The 22,462-nt window shown below is 40.1% G+C and overlaps 1 pseudogene across 1 annotated transcript; it reads right to left on the minus strand.

Annotated features, from left to right (window-relative positions):
- Window positions 1-7,083: 7,083 nt before the first annotated feature.
- Window positions 7,084-10,395, minus strand: LOC107647944 (RNA-binding protein BRN1-like; annotated as a pseudogene). Its single transcript, XR_002348255.2, has 4 exons — window positions 10,317-10,395; window positions 7,751-8,092; window positions 7,498-7,625; window positions 7,084-7,414 (listed from the first exon to the last, which is right to left on the minus strand). The product of XR_002348255.2 is annotated as an RNA-binding protein BRN1-like (transcript).
- Window positions 10,396-22,462: the final 12,067 nt, after the last annotated feature.

A 22,462-nucleotide genomic window follows, 5' to 3' on the forward strand; every position in this document is an offset into this window, starting at 1 on the left:
ACGTTTCGCTTGATTGGCGAACAGTGGGGAGAGGTGGTGGTTTGTGATCCTGTGACAACTTCGTGCTCGTCGTTTAGCGCTGGCCGGGTGTTGATTGATACGTGCATTTATGAGGTTATTCGTGAAAGGATTCGCATCTCTGTAGGCACGGCTATATTTGATGTGTTTGTCTCAGAGGGAGGAAACGGGGCTTATCCCTCACTGGGTAATGAGATGAAGGGTGGGGTGGGAGGTAACCCAGGCCTCATCAGCGGAGACGGTTGCAATAATGGGGGCTGTGAAAACACTGGTGGTGGTAGGTGTAGCCATGGACGGCTGCCGAGTTGGAATGCCTCGGCGGAGCTGATGAGGTTGCCGGTAAGAGAGGAGGAACAGATAAAGGGTATAGTTGTAATATCCCCGGAAGATTTAAATGAATGGAGTAACAAACATTTGAATTTGAAACCGGAAAGGGCTATGATTAAGGAATCTGCTCCCAATATGACGAAGGATGGATATGCGGGATCTCTGGCGCATGAAGTGGATGAGGATTCGGAGAGAACTATGTCCTGGGATGTGGCTAATGGTGTGAGGGTTGCAGGTGACGTCACTAGTGTTAGGAGGTGGGTGGGTCGTAGTAACTCTGTTGTTCTCAATAATACCATAGCCCAAAGTTTGTTGACCAAGGCTCAGGATATTCAATTGGGCCTCAGGAATTGCAGCCCACGTGATAAGTTTGAGAGGAGGGTTGGGGTGGACCAGGCTGCCTTAATTATGGAGCGGGGACCGGGTCGGGTCGGATCTGGGGAAGGCATACAGGATAGCAAGCGGATCAATGAGACTGAAACCCTCCAAGGCGGCGTAGACGTTACCCAATGGAGGGGGAGACCGCAGCTCGGGACGCGTTCGGTTGGGAGAGACGGGCTGATCCCAATGGCGCAGATGATGGCCTCTGATCTGGTACCTGGACACTGTCCGAAGAAGAGGTGACGATACCCCCTAGCTGTGGGGGCGCTGGGCGGCCGGCTCGGGCGATGGCGGGCGGTTTGGGTCTTGATGGAAGACCGGCGATGCGGGTGGCGATGAATGACAGGGATAGCCGGGTAGGTGAGCTCGGTGGTACGGAGGCAGTTTTGACTGAAGGAAAGGGATGGCAGCTTGGGGCTGGGGGTGTGGCGGTTCTGCACGGGGTTGAGGGGGAAGTGGAGGAAGGTAGCCAGGAACGAGGAGTTCGGTTGGGGATTGATGACTATGGTAGGGCTGATGATTTGCGGCAAATAGATTGGGTAGGTGTTGACGGGCGGGTGGAAGGAGGCAGTGGCAGTGTAAAGAAGATGGGTGTAACTGCGGGACCAAGGTGCGATGTTTGTTTCCATGAACAAAGTTGTTTGGCAAAGGATACAGCTGGGTTTAACCCACCAGCAGTTGAAGCACATGGTCTGATGAAGCCATCGGTGGAGGAGAACGTGGGGTTTGGGGAAGAGTTAGCTGGCTCGGGGGATGAGCAAACTGAGGTTGGGAGTGACGCTGGTTCTGAAACTTCGCAAACTGAACGGACGCAGGCAATGCAAGAGAACAGAAAGACATGGGACCTAGCTGTGGAATCTGGTGCTGTGTTATACAATGAGGAAGAGGATATAATGGCGATACTTCAGGTCCAGAATGAGGAAATAGCACTGAAGAAAAAGCAAGCTAAACAGAAAGAGAAAGCTAGAAGGAGTCGTCCGAAAAACAGGAAAAAGGTGTGTACATCTGGTTTAAAATGAGTTTTGCATCCTGGAATGTTAGGGGGTTGGCAGGGATTGGGAAGTTGAGCATGGTTAAAAACTTTAGAAAGAAGTTCAATTTGCATATGCTAGGATTGGTAGAGACAAAAAAATAGGTGGTGACTAAGTTTGATGTCGTGCAGCTGTGGGGTAATGATGGGGTGGGGTGGGAGTTTGTGGAAGCGAAAGGTGCGTCTGGAGGCCTGTTGTTGATGTGGGATGCAACGGTGTTTAACTTAAGTAACTGTTATAAAGGTGGTAGGTGGTTATGTGTGGATGGAGTGATGATAAAGAATAATTTTCGGTGTGCGTTCTACTTAGTATATGGTGAGCATGTTAGGGAGAAAAAGCTCGTTGTGTGGGAAGAGTTGAGTTTCTTGTCTGGATTATGTCAAGTTCCTTTCTGTTTTCTGGGGTACTTTAACGAGATTATTCAGGTGGAAGAAAGGCGAGGGGTTACTTCCTTGCCGAGGTCTGCAGTAGAGTTTAAGTCTTGGATTAACGATATGGAACTAGTGGACCTAGTTTTAACTGATCGGAGGTTTACTTGGTTCAGGGGCCAGTCATGTAGTCAGATCGATAAAGTCCTGGTTAGTCTGGAGTGGTTAAGAGAATTTCCTAAAACAAGATTACGAGGAGGCCCAAGAGGTTTGTCAGACCATTGTCCAATGATCATGAATGTCACAAGGCTAGGAGGGGGACCGCGACCTTTTCGGAGTCTGGACGCATGGTTTACTCATGATGGGTTTTTGAGGATGGTGAAGGAAGAGTGGAGGTGCCTAGGGGAGATACAATTCATGGACAAGTTGGAGGCTTTGACGATTCTGCTGGGCAGGTGGCATAGAGAGCACTTTGGTGACTTGGATATGAGAATTAGTAAGTTTGAAGAGGAGATCAAGAAAGTTGATGATTTGGTGAGCAATGGAGTATATGATGGAACAATGGAGGCTAGAAGAAAGGCGCTTGTGAGCTCATGTAAGAAATGGTATATCAGAAAGGAAATTCATTGGAAGCAGGATGTCACGGTACAGGCATGCCAAGGAGATGGATAAAAACACTAGGTACTTCCACAATTTAGCCTCGGCTCGGAGAAGGAACAATCGGATTGAGGCCTTAAGAATCCAAGGACGTTTAGTGCGGAATCAATCTCGGATTAAGGTTGCTATACGGGATTTCTATAAGGATTTATACCACCAGGAGACATCACCAAATATTAGATTTAGGGAAGGGCTGGTAAGGCGAATTACTGAGGACGAGGCAATAGAGTTGGAGCTGATGCCGAATGCTGAAGAAATAAAGTCTGCTGTGTGGGATTGTGAGTCAACAAAAGCTCCAGAGTGCGATGGGTATAACATGAATTTTATCAAGAAGTGTTGGGCAGAGGTTGGGAGAGAATTCACAAATGCAGTGATGGGGTTCTTCCATTCAACACTACTACCTGCGGGTTCGAATGTCACATGGGTGGCGCTGGCACCAAAATTTGTTGGAGCTACAGAAATAAAAGATCTCCGGCCGATCAGTATGGTGGGGTGTGTCTATAAGGTCATATCTAAGGTGTTGGTTCGGAGGATGCGGAAAGTGATGCCGGACCTAGTGGGCGAGACTCAGACTGCTTTTGTGCAGGGCCGGAAAATCCACGATGGGGCTTTGATAGCTTGTGAAACAGTACATTGGCTAAGGTCAAGGAAAAGGAGCTCAGCGATAATCAAATTGGATTTTCAGAAGGCTTATGATAGGGTCAAATGGAGTTTTATGGATATAGTGCTACAGAAGATGGGCTTTGGACATAGGTGGCAGGGGTGGATTAAGGAATGTGTTTGCTCGGCGTCTATGTCGGTGCTCATTAATGGATCTCCCTCTAAGCCCTTCAAAATGGAAAGGGGCCTACGGCAAGGAGACCCTTTATCTCCTTTTCTATTTGTGCTCATCGTTGATGTGCTGCATAGAATGATCGGGGAGGCGGTGCGTAATGCGCGCATATCACCGCTGTTGGTTGGACGGGATAACATTGAGTTATCACACTTAAAGTTTGCGGATGACACTATACTGTTCTGCCCGCCAGAGGAAGAGACCATTCGGAATTACAAGCGCCTACTGCGCTGCTTCGAGCTAATGTATGGGTTGAGTATTAATTTTGAGAAGTCCAGTTTCATTCCAGTTAATTGTGAACAGAGGTGGGCGCGAAAGATGTGTCTCTTGTTGGGATGTAAGGAGGCCTCACTCCCTGTCCGGTACCTTGGCATCTCTTTGGGAGCAAACCCGAGGCTAGTTAAGACATGGAAACCAGTGATTGATAAGGTGGAAGAAAAGTTGAGTTTGTGGCAAGCGAAGACCCTCAATAAAGCAGGTAAGCTGGTTCTCATTAAATCGGTCCTTAATAGCCTGCCTATATACTATTTCGGTTTGTACAAGATGCCAAAGGCAGTAGCAGAGGAGTTGATCTCCTTACAAAGACGGTTCTTGTGGAGTAAAGAGGATGGGAGGATCGGGATACCACTAGTGAGATGGGAGGTAGTGATGGCCCCCAAAAAGACAGGTGGATTGGGAGTGGGGGATGCAGTGGTTAGAAATACAGCTCTTCTATTCAAATGGTGGTGGCGGTTCTTGAAAGAGGATTGTCCCTTATGGAAGAAAGTAGTTTGCTCATGTAATAACATGAATCCTTCTGAGATGCTGCATGGTCAATCTGTTCCTTTAAGAGGGGGTCCGTGGAAGGACATTTGTCAACTTCAAATCAGAGAGCCACAAATTAGAGAGAAGATGATTAGAGGCTTGTCAATGGAAGTAGGAAATGGCAGAACAATCTGATTCTGGGAGGATGACTGGTTAACTGGTGGTGCCTTGAAAGATTTGTTCCCTAGAATCTTCTTGGTTTCAAACCTTAAAGGATCTGTTATAGGTGACTGCGGCTTTTGGGATGGGCTAGAGTGGATATGGAGCTTTCAGTGGAGGAGAGAGTTATTTCAATGGGAGCTGGAACTATTGAACCAACTCCATGAGATCCTACATTCAGTTAAGCTAACAACAGAGAGAGAGGATAGGGTGGTATGGAAATTTGATAGAACTGGTATTTTCTCTACTAACCCCTTTGTGCAGGTGTTGCAGGAAGCAGTCCTTCCGGAGGCAGTAACAAGCTATAGCTTCACTAGTACTATATGGAGGGGTTACGCTCCGCTGAGGGTCGAATTGTTTTCTTGGTTTGTTCTGATTGAGAGGGTTAATACTAAAGAAAGACTTTGCAGATTAAGAGTGATTAACCAGCTTGATAATTTGTGTGCTTTATGCCGTAAGTCTGTGGAGTCTGCTTTTCATATGTTTCTTGGGTGTGAGATCACTTGGCAGGTGTGGTGTGCTTGGCTATACGCGCTTGGTAGAGAATGGTCCATACCAGGTACACTAAAGCAACACTTTGAGAGCTGGATGACTGCTGCACAAAGAAAGGATGAGAGGAAGAGGTGGTTGGTTGGATTCTTTGCTGTAATATGGGCAATCTGGCTGGAAAGGAATAATCGAGTGTTCCAGAATAAAGGCTCAGGAGTAGCGGAAATCACCAACAAGTCCTTTGAGTTCTCCGACGAGTGGATTGGCGGTGCATCCTTAGGTTGTTGATGACAATGCCGAAGATGACTAGGGGTTGCTTTACCTTCTTCAGTTGTTAGTGTTTTTACGTTCAATTGTACTTATGGCTTATGGATTCTGTTTGCTCCACCTACTGTGTTGAGCTTTTTTTAATTCAAAAAAAAAAAAGGATGTACATAGAATCATAGATAACAAATAAAAAAATAAGACAATTGAATACATAAAAAATACATGTAGAAACGAAAATAATACATACCATACTAGAGTCTAAGAATAGTAACATATATGGTAAAAATAAACAAAAATGTTTGGGAGCATATATTGAAAAATATAAAAAGTTATAACTTATCTTTTTTAACCTTTTTTTAATATATTTGATTTTTTATTTTTGTATTACTTAAATATTATTGAAATAAATAGATTATTTTAAATATAATAAATATATAAAATTACACATGTTAAATTAAATAAGATAATTTTATGCTATTATCTCTCTAGTATTATTCTAAATAAAATCTCTCTTAATCCAACTAAAAATCAAGATTACGAAAACCGGATCCGTCAATGAACCGATAAAATAATTGATTCATTAGTTTAATAGTTCAATCAAAATTTAACCGGTTTAATGGTAAAGGTACCAGACATGTGAAGGTACCATACTCAAGATAATGGTGAACAAGGAACTCAGTGATCAGTAAACAAGAAGTTCAGTGACTACAACAGATTAGGCTAAGCTAATTGAGCAAAGGCTAACTAATATCTTAAAATTCAGTTTTGTAGTGCATGATATTGCTGTAGTTTATATAGATTTTTTGTTTTTTTGTTCTTTTTGAGTTTGACATAATTTAATACCTGAAAATTTTGAGACCATCTCTAAAGTTGAGAGTCTTGCTTTTATCGATGTTAATCTCTAATTGGTTTTTATGTTATCTCTTAATGCGATTGAACTACTCGATCAATCTGAGTTGATTAATTTGTTTGTTTGAAAATTATCATATTTGTTATGGAAAGAATAGATTTAAATATGGTTTTTAATTTGTTAATCATAAGAGAAATATTGGTCAAATTCCAAATTTATCCTATAAAGATGTAGTCATTTAGATGCTGACTTTAAAATTACCTCTTTAGAGTAATTTATTCTAAATATTATACATATAGTTCAAGATCTATTTATAATTCTTGAATTTGAAATTTGCAATTATTCAATCTGCTTACAGTGTTATTGTTTGTCGATGTTTATGTAAATTTTATTTTTTTATTTTTTATTTATGTGGAACCAAATTAAGCGATTCGATCCGTAATTTACCAATTGAATTAATGATTCAGTAGATCGCTTTACCAGTTGAATTAATGATCCAGTAGATTAACCGATTCGATCATGATTCGGTTCGGATAATTATGCTTGTGCCATCCATTACGAATCCTAATTAAAAAATCCGGGGTCCACTTTCCCGCTGCCCACTTTCCAGGAAAGTTAGTGATCTAGCAGTAATAATCCGAGCAAAAATACAATCAACCATCTATATGTTATGCTTTGTCACAGTATTATTTTATATTAATTGCTATATGTGTGTAAAGGGCCATTTTTTAGGTGCCACATAATTTCCATGGTGCTGCTGACAATTGGCCAAAAGGCTAAACAATAGATAGCGGCTGGTGAAAACAATATTCGCCTCACTACCTCAACCTGTGAGAAACAAGAAAAGCAAACGAAAACAGAGGAAAAAAAGAAAACCTTGTTGCTGCCGCAGGACGCAGAGAGCCAAAGGAAAAGAGTCCTCTTATCCTGGATGAAACTACAGAAGACAATACAATCAATAGCCATTCTTGGGGGGAAAAATCAATAAATTAATAATCAATGTCTAAATGAAATTTCATGTTACAGAAATTACAAATTGTATAAACATCAGATGGGTCATGAATTACAACGTGAATTATACAAAATTCCATTGTTAAGCTTCATCAGTAAGGCTTACTCTGCTTGTTGTCCCTCTTAAGCTGGACCTTTAATTTCTTACCTCCTAATTGGCACCCATTCATCATACTAATGGCTGATTGAGCAGCTTCTGGGGAATCATAACTAACAAACCCTGCAGGAAATGGAGCTCATCAGGCACAAGCTCCATAGGAAAACTACCTATCAAATTCATCAGTAAATGGGGCAAGGGCTTACCAAAACATTTGCTAACACCGGTTGCTTTATCGACAAAAACTTTAGGTATGTGACAAAAGCAGTGGTAAGCTCTTGATCTCCAAATTCTTGAGGTATGTGATAAATAAACAGGTTGGCACCAGGTTGTCCTAATACATAAATTAAAACGATACCAAAATATTCACCACCTAAACTCTTTATAATGAAAGAGATGTAAGAAACCAGCAACATAAATATGCATGTACCAACATTTATAAGATATAGATATAACAACCTTCAACTTGACCCCCAGAACTCTTGCTAGCACTTGAAGATGATGTACCAGAGTTGCCATTACCACCTGCAGGTGAAATAGAACCAGGAGAACTACTCATAGGCCTTGGACTAATCATGCCTCCTGCGTATGCGATTGGATGTTGTAGGCCTGGAACAGCAGGATAAGAGCCAACATAACTTGCAGGAGGCACATGATAATTTCTTGGGTTCATATTGGGGCCAAGTTCGGGCCGTAGTGCATTTGCTTGATTCATGTGCGGCATCATGTTATGGTAACCGGGTTGATTCTGCATCGGTGGCATCCGGTATGGCATGATCCCATAACCTCCAGGAGCATAATAATAATAATTAATATTTTAATATTCAATGTCTTTGATATATTAATTCAACGCTTATCATTCAAAATTAGGACGTACTTTTTTTTAATTCATATAAAAATACATATAATTACCCATCAAATTAGGCCTCACATTACACCATAATTGTGTTTTTCACAAAATACAAGATTAGTTAGATTACTTAAATTATGACAAGATACATCTCTTTTGGTACATTAGGATTTAACAACAATAAAATTTAATATCCGAATTTTATGTTTATTATCCAAATTATTTTTTAACACCAAATTACTGCTGGTGACTTGACAGTTATATCTTTGTTATTTGAATAGAAATTACCGTAATAGTCTTCTTCTTTTTCTTTTTTTTTGAGAAAATCTAGGAGTTAGCACTTATATTGAAATTTGATTACATTTAGTTTGCAAAAGAAAAATATGAAAGAGTCTAGCAACGAAAACGACACAAATATCCAACACAAGAGCAATATGAAAATACTCACAACACAATATTTTTTTTTAAAAATTAATAAATACTAAATAAAATAAATTTAGACTATTTCTTTTTTAATTTCTCTAACATTATCATTAAAAATAATTTATGAGACAATGATATATATATTCTAAGCGTGAGATACTTTATCCAAGATGATTTACCGATGAGAATAGGTAGTTATTTATAGATTGAATGGGGAGTAATCAAAACCCTAATAAATGAGTGAGAAATCATTATTTTTAGTTTCGTTATCTATGAATTATCTAACGATTTATAGAAAATAACATTATTTCATTGCTGGCCCAAAATCCTATATCTTCCTTTCTTACTCTCTCTTTTTCAATCCCCTTTTCCGAAGAATGTTTTTGTTAGCTTTTATTTGGGAAGGGATTTGGTTTCAGAGTTTTCTTTGGTATATGATTGAGGCCCAAATATTTGTTAGAGGTATAAAAAGAGTAAAGGCTATAGTGTTGTGTAATGGCCGAAAAAGAAAAGTAAATGTTATAATTCAATTGTTTGGGCCTTTAGTATACTTTCTGTTTAGAAGATAGGCCTAATAAAATTCATATAGACCTTTTTATCCGATCCAATAATTTTTATTATTATGACCAAAAATAAAAATAATTTTGATTATAGACATACCAAAAATGAGATCCAGTATGAAATATAACAATATGACAATCTTTAAGTTGCATTCTATTTAGATAAGATACATAAAGAAAAGCAAATGCCTAAAATCTTTTTCATTATCTTTTATTATATTTATAAATATATAAAGAAATAAAAATAGACATCAATAAAGAATAACAATTTTTTTTTGGTGGGGTAGGGGGTTTAGGATCCCAAAAATAAAAAGACAAAACATTATCACCTTCTTTTTAACCTAAAAGAGTCACAATTAGGGGTGTCAAACGGGCCTAAACTCGCCGGACCGACCCGCGTAACTCGCTAAAAAAGGTAGACCGGGCTGAAAAATTGGGACCGCCAAATAGCAAAATCCTGCCTAACCCGCACCGCTTAAACCGCAGGCTTTGGCGGGGCGAGGCAGACTTCCCCGCCGGGCTTAGTATTTTTTTAGTGAGGGGTATTTTTACAATGTTTTGGCCAAAACCTAACTTCTCCCAACCTAACTTACAAGAGTATGAAGATAAAAATTGAGTGGTTTGTATAATGTTTATGTTACTTTGGAGACAATATTTATAATTATGTTTTAAATTATGTTTATTTTGCTTTGGAGAGAATATTTATACTTATGTTTTGGATGAAAACTTGGTTTATAATTATATTTATTAAATATTTATAATTACAAAGATTTTAATGTTTATAAATATAAAAACTATAATTTTTATGCCTTTAGAAATTATAAATTTATTAATATGATTGTGAAATTATATATATTATTTAGTAGTTAATAATAAAAAAAAAAAGGAGCTTTGGCGGGCTTAGCCCGCCAGCCCGTAATTAGGCGGGGCTGGGTGGGATTTTAGGACCGCCTTACTAGGCGGAGCGGTGCGGGCCAGCCCGCCAAAGGGCGGGCTTCTGGCGGGGCGGGCTTTCTCGCTTGCCACCCCTAGCCACAACCATCAACTAGCAAAGCATATTTTATATTAGGTGGAGGACTATAAAAAACATAGAGTCCAGTAGATAGAGACTGCCATTTTTTTGCCAAGAGATCAACAACATGATTGCCTTCACGGAGAGTATGGCTCCAATTCACTGTTTACAAGCGCTTACCTAAGAGCTCAATGTCATCAAGCAGAGCTTTGCAAGGGTGCTGAGTAGCTGCACCTTCTCGGATGAAAGTGATGGCCATTAACGAGTCCGACTCCACAGTCACATGCTCGAATTTATTAGCTGATGCTATTTGAAGGCTTTTGACAATGTTTCATAGCTCTGCATGCATAATGGAGCAATTGCCGATATTGCATGAAAAGCTCAGCTAGCACATGCCTAAATGATTACGGAACACTCCCCTGTAGGCGGCATTGGTGGTACTCGAATAATAAGAGCCATCAATTTTCAACTTGATGGAAGTTTCAGGAAGAAGTGTCCATTTAGTCAACTGGTCATGGTCATGGTCACGTTTCTTAAGATCAAGAGTTCTCTTCATCACCTTCAAACTCTCATTAGTTGGCGATTTAATGGAAGCAGCAGCAGTAGCAGGGTGAGTCATCAACCCCTCAAAGATTAATTTATTTCAGTAGAACCACAAGAACGACGCAGTCACTCCAAACAAAATAGACTAATCAAATTTATTTGAAAGGTTGCTAGATACACACTCTCGGCAGTTGAGATGATAGAAGTCTTGACTATGATGTACGAGGTTGAGAAAATTCCAAACCAACTTTGCATATCGACAATCTCGAAGGACATGGATCAAAGTCTCATCATCCGCGTTACAACGAGAGCAGCAAGAGTTATTCGACAAGTGTCTTCTTCTCCTCTCCGCATTAGTAAGGATAGCCTTGCGAGCCACCAACCATAAGAAGGACCAAATCCGTTCAGGACCATTCCAGTGCCAAATGATTTCTAACGGTTTTACTTGATTTTTGCTCGATTTTGACATAAATATAGATTAAGTTTGTATCAATAATCTCAATTCAGAAACACTACAAAAAAAGTGTTGAGTACCGGCGAATTTACTGTCGGATTTAATGCCATAGAATAGTGGCGGCGTTATCGGCAAAATAGGCATCGAATTTGTCAGGTTAAAGTATTACCTGCGGATTCGCCTTTCCGACAGTAAATTCGACGGTAACAATTGGCAGAAAAACAAAAAAGAAGGAGTGAATTTTACCGTCGAATAAATCCGACGGTAATCGCATTTTGTGAAACACTACGTTTTTGTGAACCGTGGCATATTACGGTAAATCCGACGGTAACTTTTGCCTAAATTCAAACCGCCAACATCCTCTCTCTCTCTCTCTCTACCATTTCTCCTCCGCCTCTCTCTCCAACACTTCTACCTCCCGACACTCTGTCAGCCCTGTCGCCGCCTCCTCATTCTGTCTTAGCATCCCCTTTCTTCTCCCACCCTCGCTCTCTCTATCCCTCTCTCTTCTGGCCACTCCAACCCCTGCAGCTCAGCCAGAGGCTTGCCACGCGTCAGCCTCGCCGCCTGCTGCATCCTTGCCGGCAGCCCCTCGCCTTGTCTCCGCCATCCACTTCTGTCAGTCGCCACCAACAGCCACCGTCCACTCCAATCTCTGGTAAATTAATTTTCTTTTTTTTTTCCTGTTAAAATTAGGATCAATTCAGGTTTTACTTGTTAATTAGTACTTATTAGGTTCGACTTGTTTTCTATTTAGTGAGTGACATTTAGGATTAAATTAGGGTTTAATTGTTAACTATTATTATGAATTTTCTGTTTAGTGGATTTAATTTAGAATTAAAATAGGTTTTAGTTGTTAATTATTATTAGTATGATTTAGTTAAAAATCAATTTTCTGTTCAGTAACTTCAATTTAGGATTAAAGTAGGTTTTAGTTATTAACTATATATTATTATGATTTAGTTAAAAATTATTTTTCTATTCAGTGATTTCAATTTAGAATTAAAGTAGGTTTTAGTTGTTAATTATATAATATTATGAATTAGTTATATATTATTGTGATTTAGTTAAAACTAATTTCTATGTTTATTGACTTCAATTTAGGGTTAAAGTAGGTTTTAGTTATTAATTATATATTATTATGATTTAGTTAAAAATTATTTTTCTGTTCAGTGATTTCAATTTAGGGTTAAATTATTATTATGATTTAGTTAAAACTCATTTTTCAGTTCAGTGACTTCAGTTTAGTTTTAAATTAGGATATAGTTATTAATTGTCGTTGTTGTTGTGCTATTGGTTGTTAATTGTTATGCTCTTTTCAGACATGACGACATGTAGAGATATCTCGGATTAGCCGACTAGTGGTGGTCATGGTCGTGGTAGTAGAGGGAGGGCTTCTACCGGTACTCCTGTAGATTCTCGACCCTCTCCCTCTACTCCAACTACCCTGAGGCTATCACAGGTTGCGGGTGTAGCAGATCAGTCGTTCATCATGGTCCCTAACCCCAACTACATCTCTGCGTCCACGGCGATGCCGCCCCCTACGCTCAGCAACATCCCACTGTCTCCGTAACTGCGCCTCCAGCGACGGACACCACCGTAGTGCCGGAATCTTCACACGAAAGCCAGCAGCTAGCTGATCAGGCTCCAACACCTCCCATCATATGGATGATGATCTGGCCTGATGGCTTGACGGCGTAAGTACTACTCTAAGTCTTTTATATGCTAATTAGTGATTCTAGTTTAATGGATTTAGGAATAGGTTTGAACTGTTGAAACTGTTTGTGATGTTTGGATTACTGAATTGTTGATTATTGATTCTTGTTAGTGGATTTAGGAATAGGTTTAAACTGTTGAAACTGTTTATGATATCTGGATTACTGAATTATTGATTATTGATTTTTGTTAGTGGATTTAGGAATAGGTTTTAACTGTTGAAATTGTTTGTGATATTTGGATTAATGAATTGTTGATTAGTGATTCTTGTTATAGGATTTAGGAATAGCTTTGACTGTTGAAACTGTTTGTGATATCTGGATTACTAAATTGTTGATTATTGATTCTTGTTAGTAGATTTAGGAATAAGTTTAAACTGTTGGAACTGTTTCTGAATTTTTCATAGGTTCACGCCAAACAACAATGCATGGTCGCTTTTGCACCCGAGTTTGATGTTGGAAAATTTGATGTGACAAAAATAGTGGTAAACGGAAAACTTGTGGAAGATGAAACCGGTGAGGTAGAAGATGAGAATACCGCGCCTGTTGATAAAGAAGTTTAGAATGTGTAACATTTGACTATGTTTGTTTCAAAACTATTTATATTTTGAATTGTTTGTGCATGGATACTATACCGATTATAATATCGGTTTGACTTTGTTTGAATTTTGTTTAGTAATGTAGCTTAGTATCCATGTTTGAGTATTATTGATAGTTTAGGAAAAGTAAAACGTCTAGAGAAAGAATATATCTGAGACATTATTTAGATAGGAAATTGACAGATCCTCCTTGATAGGAGGTACAGGGTGGTCGACCTCGTTAAAACCTGTCCGAGTAAAACCTTTGTGGGAAAAACCTTGTAATTAGGAAAAACAGTACGTTCCGATCCCGCAGTATATTGATCATGTTAACTATAGTATGACTTCAAGGAAAAGATGTTCCATGTATTAGGCAATTTCTTTCCAGCTAGAGTTTCTAGTGAAAGGCTCATTTTCCATAAGTTTCTGCTATTCGGAAGGGGCCTTCCCATGTTGTGGCTAGTTTTCCATGCCCTTGGGGTTTTCGGACTTCTTCAATTTTCCAAAGCACCAAGTCTCTAATGTGCAATATCCTTGGCTGAACCTTTTTGTTATACTTTCGTTGTATAGCAAGTTACATTGATTGCTATCGTAGTTGAGATATAAATTGATCTTCTTCCAGCGTGTCGAGCTCTGCTCTTCGGACTTATTGATTTGTTGAATCATCCAATAGCTCAGCTCGTGGTGATCCTTGAGAGATCTCTATCGGCATCATGGAGTCTGCACCATATACTAGGCGAAAAGGTTTTTTTTGTTGATGATTATGGGGTGGTATTATAACTCCACAATATTTTAGGAATGAGTTCTGCCCAGTGTCCTTTTGCCTCTATTAGTTTTTTCCTTAATGCTTGCAAAATAATTTTGTTAGCTACCTCGGTGAGTCCATTGCTTTGTGGGTGCTCGGCAGAGGAAAAATGATGTTTGATGCATAGGTCTTGTAAAAAAGATGCAATTCTTTTATCTATAAATTGACGACCATTATTAGAAATAATTTCTTTAGGTAAACCATATCTACATATGATGAACTTCCAAATGAATAATCGTACCTTGTCTGACGTTATTTTTGCAAGTGGTTGTGCTTCTATCCACTTTGTAAAATAGTTTATTGCTACCAAAAGGAATTTTACCTGTCCTACCGATGTTGGGAATGGTCCAAGGATGTCGAGTCCCCACCTATTAAATGGCCAACTGACCTCAGTGGCGTGCATGAGTTTGGCCAGGATGTTTATCACAGGTGAGCACCTCTGGCAGTTGTCACAGTGTTTTACCTTGTCGATACAATCTTTGGTTAAAGTTAGCCAATAATACCCGGCATGTAAGATCTATGCAGCTAAGCTTCGACCTCCTATGTGCATCCTATAGATGCCTCCATGGACTTCATCCATTGCCAGATCGGCCTGTGTTGGGCCTAAGCACTTGAGCAGAGGTTGGGAGAATTCCCGTCGGTATAAATCGTCCCCTATTATTGTGTAATAGCTTGCTTTTCTGCTGAATGATCTCCTTTGTTCATTCGCAGGTATCGCTCCTATTTTTAAGTATGTTATGTATGAGCTTCTCCAATCTGCATCCTGACATGTACTTAAATGGCTTCATCACATATTGCTGGTTCATTCAGGGTTAGTTGAGATAGAATATTTGGTGTGTCATATGTTCTAGAAGTGGCTATTTTAGACAAAATATTCACTCTTTGATTTTGTTCTCCAGGAATGTGTGTTATTGTAAAATTTTGAAAGAGTTGTATCATAGTTTTAACCATGCTCAAATATTGTGTTAAAAGTAGATCGCGTACTTGATATTGGCCTAATATCTGTTGGACAATGAGTAGGGAGACACAGTATACCTTGATATTTTGAATGTTCACTTCTAGCGCTAGCTGCAGTTCGGCCAGTAAAGCTTCATATTTGGACTGGTTATTGCTTGTTTGAAATGAGAATTTTATGAACTGCTCGGCATGTACGCTGAAACTATCTTTGAGTAAGATTTTGGCTCCACATCCTTGTTCATTTAAAGCTCCATTAATATACAACTCCCATTCTGGTAGGATGTTTTGTGTGGCTGTGAATTTGGACACAAATTCGGCTAGTATCTAGGCTTTCAAAGGCTCTCAGGGCTGGTAAGAGATGTCAAATTTGGAAAGCTCAATTGACCATTTTATGAGTCATACGGCTGGATCTGGTCATTAGTACGCACAATTGTAATCTCAACTCTTTATCACAACTTCGCACAACTAACCAGCAAGTGCACTGGGTTGTCCAAGTAATAAACCTTACGCGAGTAAGGGTCGATCCCTCGGAGATTGTCAGTATGAAGCAAGCTATGGTCATCTTGTAAATCTCAGTCAGGCGGATTCAAATGATCATGGAGGATTAATGATTAAAAGATAAATAAGACATAAAATAAAGATAGAGATACTTATTTAATTCATTGGTGAGAATTTCAGATAAGCGTATGGAATTGCTTTGTCTCTTCTGTCTCTTTGCTTTCCTACTGTCTTCATCCAATCCTTCTTACTCCTTTCCATGGCAAGCTGTATGTTGGGCATCACCGTTGTCAATGGCTACATCCCATCCTCTCAGTGAAAATGTTCTACGCGCTCTTTCACAGCACGGCTAATCATCTGTCGGTTCTCGATCATGTTGGAATAGGATCCATTGATCCTTTTGCGTCTGTCACTACGCCCAACACTCGCAAGTTTGAAGCTTATCACAGTCATTCAATCCCTGAATCCTACTCGGAATACCACAGACAAGGTTTAGACTTTCTAGATTCTCAAGAATGGCCGCCAATGGATTCTAGCTTATACCACGAAGATTCTGATTAAGAAATCCAAGAGATACACACTCAATCGAAGGTAGAACGGAGGTGGTTGTCAGGCACACGTTCATAGGTGAGAATGATGATGAGTGTCACGAATCATCACATTCATTATGTTGAAGAACAAGTGATATCTTAGAGAAGAAGTAGGCGTGAATTGAATAGAAGAACAATAGTAATTGCATTAATTCATGAGGAACAACAGAGCTCCACACCTTAATCTATGGTGTGTAGAAACTCCACCGTTGAAAATACATAAGAACAAGGTTCAGGCATGGCCGTGAGGCCATTCCCCAAAACGTGATCTAAGATAGCATAAGACTACTCGAAGATGATCCGAAGATGAAAATACAATAGCAAAAGGTTCTATTTATAGAGAACTAGTAGCATAGAGTTTACAGAAATGAGTAAATGACGTAAAAATCCACTTCTGGGTCCACTTGGTGTGTGCTTGGGCTGAGCATTGAAGCTTTCATGTGTAGAGACTTTTCTTGGAGTTAAATGCCAGCTTTTGTGCCAGTTCTGGCGTTAAACGCTAGAATTCTTGAGCTGACTTAGAACGCCTGTTTGGGCCATCAAATCTCGGGCAAAGTATGGACTATTATATATTGCTGGAAAGCTCAGGATGTCTACTTTCCAATGCAATTGAAAGCTCAGAATCCAACAGCATCTGCAGTCCTTTTTCAGCCTCTAAATCAGATTTTTGCTCAGGTCCCTCAATTTCAGCCAGAAAATACTTGAAATCACAGAAAAACACACAAACTCATAGTAAAGTCCAGAAAAGTGAATTTTAAATAAAAACCCATAAAAATATAATAAAAATTAACTAAAACATACTAAAAACATACTAAAAATAATGCCAAAAAGCGTATAAATTATCCGCTCATCACAACACCAAACTTAAATTGTTGCTTGTCCCCAAGCAACTGAAAATCAAATAGGATAAAAAGAAGAGAATATACTATGGACTCCAAAATATCAATGAAACTTAGCTCCAATTAGATGAGCGGAACTAGTAGCTTTTTGCCTCCGAACAGTTTTGGCATCTCACTTTATCCTTTGAAGTTTAGAATGATTGGCATCTATAGGAACTCAGAATTTAGATAGTGTTATTGATTCTCCTAGTATAGTATGTTGATTCTTGAACACAGCTACTTTATGAGTCTTGGCCGTGGCCCAAAGCACTCTGTTTTCCAGTATTACCACCGGATACATACATGCCACAGACACATAACTGGGTGAACCTTTTCAGATTGTGACTCAGCTTTGCTAGAGTCCCCAATTAGAGGTGTTCAAGGTTCTTAAGCACACTCTTTTTGCTTTGGATCACGACTTTAACCGCTCAGTCTCAAGTTTTCACTTGACACCTTCACGCCACAAGCACATGGTTAGGGACAGCTTGGTTTAGCCGCTTAGGCCAGGATTCTATTCCTGTAGGCCCTCCTATCCACTGATGCTCAAAGCCTTGGATCCTTTTTATTTTTACCCTTGCCTTTTGGTTTAAAGGGCTATTGGCTTTTTCTGCTTGCTTTTTTTTTTGAATTCACTGCTTTTTCTTGCTTCAAGAATCAATTTGATGATTTTTCAGATCCTCAATAACATTTCTCCTTTTCCATCATTCTTTCAAGAGCCAACAATTTTAACATTCATGAACAACAAATTCAAAAGACATATGCACTGTTCAAGCATACATTCAGAAAACAAAAGTATTGCCACCACATCAAAATAATTAATCTGTTATAAAATTCAAAACTCATGCACTTCTTTTTCTTTTTCAATTAAGAACATTTTTCATTTAAGAAAGGTGATGGATTCATAGGACATTCATAACTTTAAGGCATAGATACTATGACACTAATGATCATGTAATAAAGACTCAAACAGAGATAAACATAAAGCATAAAAATTCGAAAAACAGAAAATTAAAGAACAAGGAAATTAAAGAACGGGTCCACCTTAGTGATGGCAGCTTGTTCTTCCTCTTGAAGATCTTATGGAGTGCTTGAGCTCCTCAATGTCTCTTCCTTGCCTTTGTTGCTCCTCTCTCATGGTTCTTTGGTCTTCTCTAATTTAATGGAGGAGGATGGAATGTTCTTGGTGCTCCACCCTTAGTTGTCCCATGTTGGAACTTAATTCTCCTAGGGAGGTGTTAATTTGCTCCCAATAGTTTTGTGGAGGAAAATGCATCCCTTGAGGCATCTCAGGAATTTCATGATGAGGAATTTCCTCATGCTCATGTCCATGAGTGGGATCTCTTGTTTGCTCCATCCTTTTCTTAGTGATGGGCTTGTCCTCATCAATGAGGATGTCTTCCTCTATGTCAATTCCTAGCCACGGGCTTGAGGTGATGCCTTCTTAGTTGAACCGGCTTCCCTCTTAAATCTCTCTTCCATTGAGCGCCCTCTTCACAAATGTCTACGAAGACTTGGTCCAACCTTTGATCAAAGTTGACCTTTCTAGTGTAGGGGTGTGCATCTCCTTGCATCATGGGCAAGTTGAATGCCAACCTTACATTCTCCGGACTAAAATCTAAGCATTTCCCCCGAACCATTGTAAGCCAATTCTTTGGGTCTGGATTCACACTTTGATCATGGTTCTTGGTGATCCATGCATTGGCATAGAACTCTTGAACCCTTAAGATTCCGACTTGTTGAATGGGGTTGGTGAGAACTTCCCAACCTCTTCTTCAGATCTCATGTCGGATCTTCGGATATTCACTCTTTTTGAGTTTGAAAGGGACCTCGGGGATCACCTTCTTCTTGGCCACAACTTCATAGAAGTGGTATTCATGCACCCTTGAGATGAATCTCTCCATCTCCCATGACTCAGAGGTGGAAGCTTTTGCCTTCTCTTTCCTCTTTCTAGAGGTTTCTCCGGCCTTAGGTGCCATAAATGGTTATGGAAAAACAAAAAGTAACGCTTTTACCACACCAAACTTAGAAGGTTTGCTCGTCCTCGAGCAAAAGAAGAAAGAAAAGATTAGAAGAAGAAGAAAATGGAGGAGATGGAGAAGTGGGAGTGATTCGGCCAAGGGGGAGAAGTAGTGTGTATGATGTGTGAAAATGAGGGGGTGAAGATGGGTTTATATAGGGGTGGAGAGAGGAGTAGGGTTCGGTCATGTATGGGTGGGTTTGGGAGGGAAAGTAGTTTGAATTTGGATGGTGAGGTAGGTGGGATTTATGATGGAGGGATATGGATTGGTGAAGGGTTTATGGAGAAGAAGGTAGGATTTGATAGGTGAGGGGTTTTTGGGGAAGAGGTATTGAGGTGATTGGTGAATGGGTGAAGAAGAGAGAGAGAGATGAGGTAGGTGGGGATCCTGTGGGGTCCACAGATCCTGAGGTGTCAAGGATAGCTCATTCCTGCACCAAGTGGCGTGCAAAATGCCCCCTTTCTGCCAATCCTGTGTTAAACGCCAGGCTGCTGCCCATTTCTGGCGTTTAACGTCAGCTTCTTGCCCTTTTCTGGCTTTAAACGCCAGTCTGGTGCCCCTTTCTGGCATTAAACGCCCAGAATAGTGCCAGACTGGGCGTTTAACGCCCATTCTGCTACCCTCACTGGCGTTTAAATGCCAGTAAGTTTCTCCTCCAGGGTGTGCTATTTTTCATTCTGTTTTTTATTCTGTTTTTGCTTTTTCAATTGTTTTTGTGACTTCACATGATCATCAACCTATAGAAAACATGAAATAACAATGGAAAATAAATAGATATAATAAAATTGGGTTGCCTCCCAACAAGCGCTTCTTTAATGTCAGTAGCTTGACAGTGGGCTCTCACGGAGCCTCACAGATGTTCAGAGCAATGTTGGAACCTCCCAACACCAAACTTAGAGTTTGAATGTGGGGGTTCAACACCAAACTTAAAGTTTGGTTGTGGCCTCCCAACACCAAACTTAGAGTTTGACTGTGGGGGCTCTGTTTGACTCTGTATTGAGAGAAGCTCTTTATGCTTCCTCTCCATGGTTACAGAGGGATATCCTTGAGCTTTAAACACAAGGGAGTCCTCATTCACTTGAATGATCAATTCTCCTCTGTCAACATCAATCACAGCCTTTGCTGTGGCTAGGAAGGGTCTGCCAAGGATGATGGATTCATCCATACACTTCCCAGTCTCTAGGATTATGAAATCAGCAGGGATGTAGTGGTCTTCAACCTTTACCAAGACATCCTCTACAAGTCCATAAGCCTATTTCCTTGAATTGTCTGCCATCTCTAGTGAGATTCTTGCAGCTTGTACCTCAAGGATCCCTAGGTTCTCCATTACAGAGAGAGGCATGAGGTTTATACTTGATCCTAGGTCACACAGGGCCTTCTCAAAGGTCATGGTACCTATGGTACAAGGTATTGAGAACTTCCCAGGATCCTGTCTCTTTTGAGGTAATCTCTGCCTAGTCAAGTCATCTAGTTCTTTGGTGAGCAAAGGGGGTTCATCTTCCCAAGTCTCATTACCAAATAACTTGTCATTTAGCTTTATGATTGCTCCAAGGTACTTAGAAACTTGCTCTTCAGTAACATCTTCATCTTCTTCAGAGGAAGAATACTCATCAGAGCTCATGAATGGCAGAAGTAAATCCAATGGAATCTCTATGGTCTCAGTGTGAGCCTCAGATTCCCAGGGTTCCTCCTGAGGGAACTCCTTGGAGGCCAGTGGACGTCCATTGAGGTCTTCCTCAGTGGTGATCACTGCCTCTTCCTCCTCTCCAAGTTCGGCCGTGTGGGTCATGTTGATGGCCTTGCACTCTCCTTTTGGATTCTCTTCTGTATTGCTTGGAAGAGTACTAGGAGGGAGTTCAGTAATTTTCTTGCTCAGCTGACCCACTTGTGCCTCCAAATTTCTAATGGAGGATCTTGTTTCAGTCATGAAACTTTGAGTGGTTTTAATTAGATCAGAGACTATGGTTGCTAAGTCAGAGTGGCTCTGCTTAGAATTCTCTGTCTGCTGCTGAGAAGATGATGGAAAAGGCTTGCTATTGCTAACCCTGTTTCTTCCACTATTATTGTTGTTGAAGCCTTGTTGAGGCCTCTGTTGGTCCTTCCATGAAAGATTTGGATGATTTCTCTATGAAGGATTATAGGTGTTTCCATATGGTTCTCCCATGTAATTCACCTCTTCCATTGATGGGTTCTCAGGATCATAAGCTTCTTCTTCAGATGAAGCGTCCTTAGTACTGCCTGGTGCAGCTTGCATTCCAGATAGGGCTGGCAATGGGTAGGGTAGGGTAGGGTTTGGACCCTATCCTAACCCTACCCACGGGTTGAAAATTCTATTAAAACTCTACCCTACCCTACCCGCGGGTTGAGAATCTCTCAACCCTAACCCTACCCGCACCCTAAAGTTCTAAACCCTACCCTACCCTACCCTACCCTACCCGCAGATATATCAAATTTTTTCAAAGTAAATATAAAATTCAATCATTTCAAATTTTATACATATTAATAACATAAAAAATAACAAACTAATACTCTAAATTACTAAATTAACTAACTAGTTTAGTGGTTGTTCACTTATTGTAAGTCATTACATAAAAGATGTTGTAGGTTTAACTCTCACTTCTTTCACTATATTCTTAATTTTTATAAAATATGTATTATATATTTAAGGTGCGGGTAGGGTAGGGTAGGGTACACCCTAAACCCGTATCCTACCCTACCCGCAGGCATACCCGGACCGTACCCTACCCTACCCGCAGCGGGTAGGGTAGTCTACCCTACCCGAACGGGTAGGACCGGGTTGGGTACCCGCGGGTAGGATATGAATTGCCAGCCCTAATTCCAGACAGACTTTGAGAAATTATATTGACTTGCTGAGTCAATATTTTGTGCTGAGCCAATATGGCATTCAAAGTATCAATCTCAAGAACTCCTTTCTTCTGATTTGTCCCATTATTCATAGGATTTCTTTCAGAAGTGTACATGAATTGGTTATTTGCAACCATTTCAATGAGTTCTTGAGCTTCTGCAGGCGTCTTCTTCAGATGAAAAGATCCTCCAACAGAGCTATCCAATGACATCTTGGACAGTTCAGACAGACCATCATAGAAGATACCTATGATGCTCCATTCTGAAAGCATGTCAGAAGGACACCTTCTGATTAATTGATTGTATCTTTCCCAAGCTTCATAGAGGGATTCACCTTCCTTCTGTCTGAAGGTTTGAACTTTCACTCTAAGCTTGCTCAATTTTTGAGGTGGAAAGAATTTTGCCAAGAAGGCATTGACTAGCTT

Source organism: Arachis ipaensis, chromosome B6, assembly GCF_059453495.1.
Source record: "Arachis ipaensis isolate K30076 ecotype BB chromosome B6, ASM5945349v1, whole genome shotgun sequence".
NCBI lineage: Eukaryota > Viridiplantae > Streptophyta > Magnoliopsida > Fabales > Fabaceae > Arachis > Arachis ipaensis.